General features: G+C 32.1%; 1 long non-coding RNA gene across 1 annotated transcript; it reads left to right on the forward strand.

Annotated features, from left to right (window-relative positions):
* LOC104706543 lies at nucleotides 736–1,275 on the forward strand. The gene is made up of 3 exons (XR_754454.2): nucleotides 736–822; nucleotides 912–978; nucleotides 1,109–1,275. It is a non-coding gene; the product is annotated as an uncharacterized LOC104706543 (long non-coding RNA).

Raw genomic sequence — 8,411 nt, forward strand, 5'->3', positions numbered from 1 at the left:
TTCGAAATTGAACTGAATGGCAATGTGAAAGACGTTTATCTCTGGGCCAGATCTTCAGGTGATCCTCAAGACCGGTTCAGCTTTTCTGATACCTGGAAGATTTGCAAGGCCCCTTCACCAGAGGTCTCCTGGCACAAGCAAGTCTGGTTCCCAGGTGCTATCCCCAAATACTCATTCATCATGTGGTTATGTTGTCTCGATAGAATGCCGAGTCTATCTAGACTAAGAAACTGGGGAATCGTGGAGGATGATACTTGTCCTCTCTGCGAGATCTATTTTGAAACGAGGGACCACCTTTTTTAAGATGTCTGTATACATTTGATTTGTGGAGATGGTGTTTGGCTAAGATGACAATCCCTTTCACCGATTTTAACACTTGGGACAGACTACTCTTTTGGTTGCAAGCTCCTTCAACCGATAATCGTGTATACACTATGAAGCTCTTGGTTGCATAGGCCGTCGTGTACACAATATGGCATGAAAGTAACACGCGTTTATACACCAACACCCGCACTCCGGTGGAAGGTATCTTCTCTCACCTTGACAAAAGGATTCGAAACACCTGCCTAGCTAGGAATAACAAACCAAAGCTCCAAGGCCTCTTTGAGATATGGTTTCGAAGCTACTCTACCTAATTTTCTTTTTTCTTTATTTGGTCCATGTACCGGGTTTGTTCATCCCAGTTTTTCGTTGTCGCTAAGGCACCTTGTACCCTAAACTATGATCTATCATATAAAATCAGAAGTTTTATTTTAAAAAAGTCGTAGATGCATGAAGACGAAGACTTAATGGAGGATTTGAGAAACAAAGGTGGAAAATATGGTAAGTATTTATTTTGCTTTTGTCATTAGCGCTTAATTACGCTTATATAAGAATATTTCAAGAACACTAATGAATTGTTTGATGTCCAGGTAACTTAGTGAATATTGTGATTCCACGACCTATCCAAGTAATGATCCCACACCAGGAGTTGGAAAGGTTCGGTATATCAGTTCACTTTTTCTCTTTTAAAATAGTTTTAATCAGTTTTGGCTATCCTATGTATGAAAGATTTTTTTAAAGACTCTCAACTAAGTCCTATGTATTCTAATGATGTACGCAACTGCAGGTTTTCTTCGAGTATGCGAATGTGGATGATGCATCAATGGCTAGACTGGGGATGAATGAAAGATTTCTTTTTGTCTTTATCTATTTTTATTGTTTTTAACGGATTAAAACTGACTACACCCAATCCGATTGAAGCCTGCCTCTATGGTGCTTTGTGTTTGGTGGATTGATTTTGGCTAAGTTTGGTTGGTCCCATGACTCGACAGTTTTGGTTAGTGTGAAACATTCAAAATAGTAATAACGGTTGTTGTTGCAAAAATAAACAATGTTTAAATTGTGAAAATTGGAAAACGAAAATATACATATAAAAGAATTACACAAATTAATGTCAAATACTTTGATTTTTTTAATAACATGTCTCTTTAAATTTTGCAATATCATTATTGTTAACATAGAGATACATCATTAGACACTTTGAGTTCTCTCTTTCAAGTTTTCTAACAATCTGTACTTTTATATTCACATATGCAAGTGGTGTTTGTCCTGAGGTGATTGCCCCCTGTTACAGTAACCATGGATATCCACAGCTCGGTCATATAGCATTTCATCGCAAATCGTTTGACATTGTTGGTTCGTACACCCTAATCTGATGAACCTGAATGATTTGCGACATTGCTCACAATGGTAGTGGCAAATGCATGAACCTTCCTCATCACAATAACTTCCAATCGAACCCTTAACCGACGATGAACACCTTGCAGCACAGTCTGCACATGATCCTCCTAGTGGAGTGTCACACACATCCGCATTTGCTATTTCGTTTAATAAAATTCCTATTTGGTGATAATTTTTTGAAAATCAAGTTTTATTTTTAAAAAATATTAAGGGTGCAAAAAGTTGCATTTAGTTGAATGATTACAAAAATTTGAGTTTAACAAAAAAAGTTGAATATCATTCAACTCACTCCTCTACGAAATAGTAGATGAATATGTGGAACAATTTTTTTTTATAATTTGTTCATTTTCAGTTTTTTTGGTTGACTGAGTTGAATAATTTTTCAACTTATTCATCTCAAATGGTAAAAAATGAGATGAATAGTCATTCAACTCTTCCAAAATCTTATTTTGAGTCAACCATTTGCTAAAATATAGCATGCTTTCTCTTTTAATCAGAATATATGAACATCTACAACTTTTATAAAATAGGAAATTTTAAAATGAATACCTGAAAAAAAGGAACAAGCCAAAGAGAAATGTAGAGATATTTATCATCCTAATAGGACCTATAAAGGATTGGTTTGTTTTGAAAAAAACTTTATATAGGTAACTATAAGAGACATGAAAAGATATATGGTGTTGATGATTGGTTGAAAATGTAGGTAACTGTAGACTTTTACCTTTTATATTTAGTGTAGAGATTTAGAATCATGGTTGTGACTTTAAAATATGTAAAGCCATTCTTTATGGACTATATCATCAAAAGCTTAACATAACCAATAACATTTAAAGTTTGACTCCAGAATTTTAGATTTATGAAACTCTCAAAATAAGTCAAAGTATTTACAAATAAGTTTTGTTTTGTTGTGGGAATTGTTATGGTATAATGGTATTGATATATAAAATAAATTTTGTTAAATGTACACTATGGTAATTATCAACAATGGTTGAAAGAATTAATTAATGCTAAAAAGTACAAATGAAAGCATATTCATTGTTGAGATTTACATGCTTAAATTTTTTCATATTTGACATTAAAAAAAATTCTCAAATATGATAACCTTTTGGAAGTTTTATAGAGCAATGAACAAGAATGGGTAGTAAACAGACAAGTATGCTTCATGCTTTCTCTCTTTTAATTTGAGTACCTTTTAACAAACAAAAACAAAGTTAAAAGTTAAAACCCTCTGAAACCTACGTCAACAAAAACAAAAACAAAAAAAATAGAAAAGAAAAAGTGTTTTGAATTAGGAAATTATCTTAAGTGTTTTGCTAAACGAATTAGAAATTTAGTTTCCATTATAAAATACAGGATTATAATCTTACTGCCAATAAATGTTTTATTCTCAACTTCTTCTCTTCTTCTTGAGTAGTCGTCTCTCTCTTCCACGTACCAGGATGATGCAGCCTGGCCCAATAGCCCACGTACCAGGAATATTTGCTAAACTCTAGCGATTACAGTTGATGATTATGATCACGTAAACCGGTAAACGGTGAAGACAAAGACCTAATGGAGGATTTGAGAGACGAAGGCGGAAAATATGGTAAGTACTTATTTTACTTCTGTCACAAGTTAAAAGCACAAGTCACATCACCAATAGAGTTGTGCCAGGATTTGTTCATAATTTTAAAAATTAACTAGAATTAGTAAAAAACTATTCTCAATTTAAAAGATAAAAAACGCAATTTCCTCTGATTTTTTGTACATATATTTTTTTAAAAAAATTTATGAAACAAAAAATCAAAAAATCCCTAAATTTTCTCCTACACCACACCACTATTTGTCAAACCTTTTTCAAATACTCATTCCATTTCTTGCTTTCCATTAATTTGTTTTTGTCATATACATCGATTAGAAAGTGTATTGGAAAAAAAAATTGTAATTGATCGAAGCTTGTTGATATTTTTTGGAAAAATGATTGCCAGCTATCTGAAGTATACGTCAACACATGACCACACATACAAACAATATAAATGTTTTGTTAACTACATGACCTATTGACATTACATAAATACATGCATAAACAAACATAGGTTATATGTACAACACCATAAATATTCAACTCCAGTGTTTTGTTGGTCACAATCCGGTGTTGACCGGCATTGACTAGCGTTGACCTGAAAAATATATATTTTTTCTTTTTTCCTAAAAATAATTTTGTTTTATGTACTTCTGATAAATAAATAAAAATAATAAATGATTTGTATAATTTAAAAAAAAACAAAATATAACAATAAAAAATTATAAGATAAACAATACAAGAAAATTATAGGAAAAATGATTGCCAGCTACTTAAAGTATTGTGACAACCCGTCCGTGGACTCCACTAGCATCACTGCTAGTTGCCCCCATAGGTTGGCCCTACAGGGCATCGATCCTAACCCATCACCGTGGATATCCAAATCCACCAGTAGGTTATTAGTGCATCAGACGTTCCTCGAACCCTGGTCCCTCACCCTTTAACAACCTTCCCACAAACAAGTTGCCACCAATTGACAGGTTAGGATCGATGCTCTGCAGGGGTAGGGCTGGGCACGGGACGGGTACCCTTGAATTTTCTCATACCCTTTACCCAACCCGATCCTAACGAGTAATAGAAAAAAATTACTCGTACTCGACCCTTAACTAACGGGTACCCCCGAAAAAATAGTTGACCCTTTAAATACCCGACCCTTTACCCTTACCCGGAAAAATGAATATCTGATAAAAAAATTGTCAAAAATTGCAATAATAATTTCATAAATATATGCAATATATAGGTCCAAAAATTAGAAAATTACAAACTTAAAAAATAAAAATAAAATATTAATTCAATTGGGCGTCGTATATATCATCTCAGTTGGACTCTTTAAACTTAGGCTTTAACTTTAACTCTATAATATATTTATAAATTAATAATAAATAATATTAATACAAAATATTAAAGGGTATTTACGGGTCGGGTAACAAAACGGGTAAAAGGACGAGTAACGGGACAGGTATTGAAAACTAAACTAATACCCTTTACTCGACCGTAAAGCTGCGGGTACCCTTTTTTTCGGGACGGGTACGAGCCGAGTAACAGGTCGAATATGGGTAACAAGTATTAGTGCCCAGGCCTACCTGCAGGGCCAGCCTATGGGGGCAACTAGAAGTGAGGCTAGTGGGGTCCATGGACGGATTGTCACAAGTACACCCCAATAGATGACCATACATACAAACAATATAAATGTCTAGTTAACTACATGAACTATTATCATTACATAAGGACATCCATAAACAAACATAGGTTATGTGTATAGCACCATAAACTTTCAACTCCGGTGTATTGTTGGTCAAAATCCATCATTGACAGTGTTGACCGACGTTGACCAGTGTTGACCAGAAAAAATATTCAATTTTTTTTTGGTTTTTTTTCCTAATAATATTTTTTTTGTTTCTATGTATTTTTGATAAATAAATAAAAAATAAAAATGATTTGTATAATTTACAAAGTTAAAAAAAAAACAAAAATTTATATGACAAAAATATAAAAAAAATTATATACCCAAAAAAAAATAAAAATTATATGACAAACAAAATTTGTGGTATTTCTAGTTACTTATTTTGTTAATACAGAAAATTCACCAAAATAATATAATAAAACTATACCACCAAAATTTTTATGTGTAGTAGATTTTTTCATAAAATTATAACAAATATATATCTTTTCTTTTGAAAATCATTTTTTATTTTATATTTTCAAAGGTGGGGGTTTAAATATTTTTTCTCTTTTTACTTATTTATAATATTATGTCATTTGAAATATATCCAAGAAATTGCCAACTATTTCTTTGTTTTAATAAGAAAAAAAGGAAGAAAATAAGAAAAATTCTTTCATGTACCAAGACATTGCCAACTATTTCTTTGTTTTAATAAGAAAAAAAGGAAGAAAATAAGAAAATTTCTATTAATTTACATGAAAGACATATATCTAGAAGATACTTCAAAATCAAAAGTTGATTTTGTAAAATCAAAGGTTGGTTTTGTAAAAGCAAAGAAATAGTTGGCAATGCCTTGGATATATTTCAAATGATATAATCTTATAAATAAATAAAAAGGAAAAAAAATTAAAACCCCCACATTTGAAAATACAAAATAAAAAAAACAATTTCAAAGGAAAATGTATATATTTGTTATAGTTTTATGAAAATATCTACTTCACATAAAATGTTGGTAGTGTAGTTTTATTATATTATTTTGGTATATTTTCAGTATTACCAAAATTAGTTAGGGGTACTAGATATACCACAAATTTTGTTTGTCATATATATTTTTTTTGTATATAATTTTCTAGTATTTTTTTGTTGTTATATTTTGTATTTCTAAATTATACAAATCATTTATACTTTTATTTATTTATCAAAAATACATAAAAAGAAAATATTTTATTATTTTTAGGAAAAAAGAAAAAAATATTTGAATATTTTTTCTGGTCAACGCCGGTTAACAGTGGTAAACGTCGGTCTATACTGGTCAACACCGGATTCCGGCCAACCAAACACCAAAGTTGAATGTTTATGGTGTTGTACACATAACATATGTTTGTTTATGGATGTTCTTATGTGATGACAATAGTTCACGTAGTTAACAAGATATTTATATTGTTTGTATGTGCGGCGATGTATTGGCGTATACTTCAAATAACTGACAATTATTTTTCCATATTTATACCAAATTAAAAATTATATAGCAAACAAAATTTGTGCTATATTTAGTAAAATAATTTTTGTTATTACAGAAAATATAATTTTGTAAAAGTCACGGGTATATATGTTAATTTCGTAGAAAGTGAGTTGTGGAATAAAGGAAGCTTCCGCATTTTCTCAAGTCAAAGAAATACGACTAAGTAATAATAATTCAGCCAAAATACAGGTCTCTTTCTCTCATACTGAAGATTAAACATTTTCAAGGTCTTTGTCTCTGGTATACACCTTCTTTAAGTTACACAAACAAGCACGGAAGCACATACTGTTTGTTCAAAAAACTCATCTGTCCACCCCTAGAAAAATGTCTACAGGATGTCTAAGCTGCTTCAAGAAGAAGCAGACCAAGAAAGAAGACAAACCCGTGAAAACAGAGAGGTTGCCAGAGCCAGTTAGAGAAAAGAAGATGTAGGGAAAAGAGAAGGTATACAAGACAAACCCCTGGAAGCAGAGAGATTGCCAGAGCTGGTTGAAAAAGATGTAAAAAACAGCTTGTACAAGAAGGGGCCATATAAATGCGCGGAGAAGACGAGTTCCTTTAAGAGGTTGTGCCTGAGACCGGCGTTCTACTCCTCATATGCAGGCAGCAACAATGGCGGTTTTAACCAACCTAGTGGCCCGAGAGACAACGGAGAACACTGGGGAAGTATCTCTTCTTCATCAATGAATAATGAATTCAACAAAGTGAAGACTTTTGATATACGAGGAGTCACAGACGCCGCAGCCAAGTGAATAAGAGAAGAGGTTTAGAGATGCGTTGTTCATCAAATGTAAACTTAGAGCCCATATTTATACATGAATTGGTAAGATTTTCTTGAATCTAGATTCCTAATTTTATGTATGTGAGTACATGTTTATTGATGGACGCCTATAAAATATCTGTTTAAAGGTAAACAATCAAAAGTGTCCAAGAAAATAGCAAAAAAATATAGATGCAAAAATCAAAACAGAGCACCTCTCACCGGCTGCAAATGACGATGCAAATGTCCTTAGCAGTATCGAAATGTGTATGAACAAACTCAGCAGTATCGAAATGAGTTTACGACATTGATAATATCTACAAATAATAAATTATATACAACTATAAGTTTATCAGCAATAGTTTAAAAAAAAAGAAAAAATTACAATGTGAAAGTAATACCTTTGAACTCTTTAATTTTGGCGAAACGCTGAAGCCAAATAACCGTAACACCATTCTCATATGAATGTTCACATGAATTGAACTGTTCAATAGCATAATTACCCCCACAAAGTGACAGGCAATCTCTCATCACTGATGTATACATTACGTTAATAGATAATAGAAATAATAAACGTCATTTGGTTAGAAAAATTTTTCAATCAAAACTTACTTTTCATCTCTGAACTCGAAGTCAATCTTCTTAACTGATTTATGATTAACATCAAGGTCTTCAACATCACCAAGATTAACAACTTGACCAATGACATCTGAAGAAAACAATTATTTATTATCGATAATTAAAAAAATAGTACATAAAAACTGATTTATATGAACTTACCAACCAAAATGGTGGTATTGATCTCGTGGGCAAAGATCTTTGGAAATTTGTGATATATGGTGTTTTTATTGGTTTTGAGTCTTTATTTTCTTTCTTATTTTATACTTTTTATTGAGTTAAAGTGTATTTTTGGAGTCTTATGGTTCTTTATTGAATCTTTATAGGTTTTAGAACACTTTGGAGAAAATAGAAGAAAATGAGCAATTCTGGATGCAAATAAGCATATGAGATAGATGTTGGTTCACGTGAAAACCCGCCTACTAGAGGAATCCGCCTGGCTAAGCAACAAAGTCTAACCCGACAATTTTCACGTTAAAAGACGCCTATTTGAGGAACCCGCCTGGCTGAGAAGCGAAGTCTAACCCGACAAGTTTCACGTCAAAACCCGCCTATCTGAGAAATC

The sequence above is a fragment of the Camelina sativa genome, chromosome 8 (genome assembly GCF_000633955.1).
Source record: "Camelina sativa cultivar DH55 chromosome 8, Cs, whole genome shotgun sequence".
In the NCBI taxonomy this organism is placed as follows: domain Eukaryota; kingdom Viridiplantae; phylum Streptophyta; class Magnoliopsida; order Brassicales; family Brassicaceae; genus Camelina; species Camelina sativa.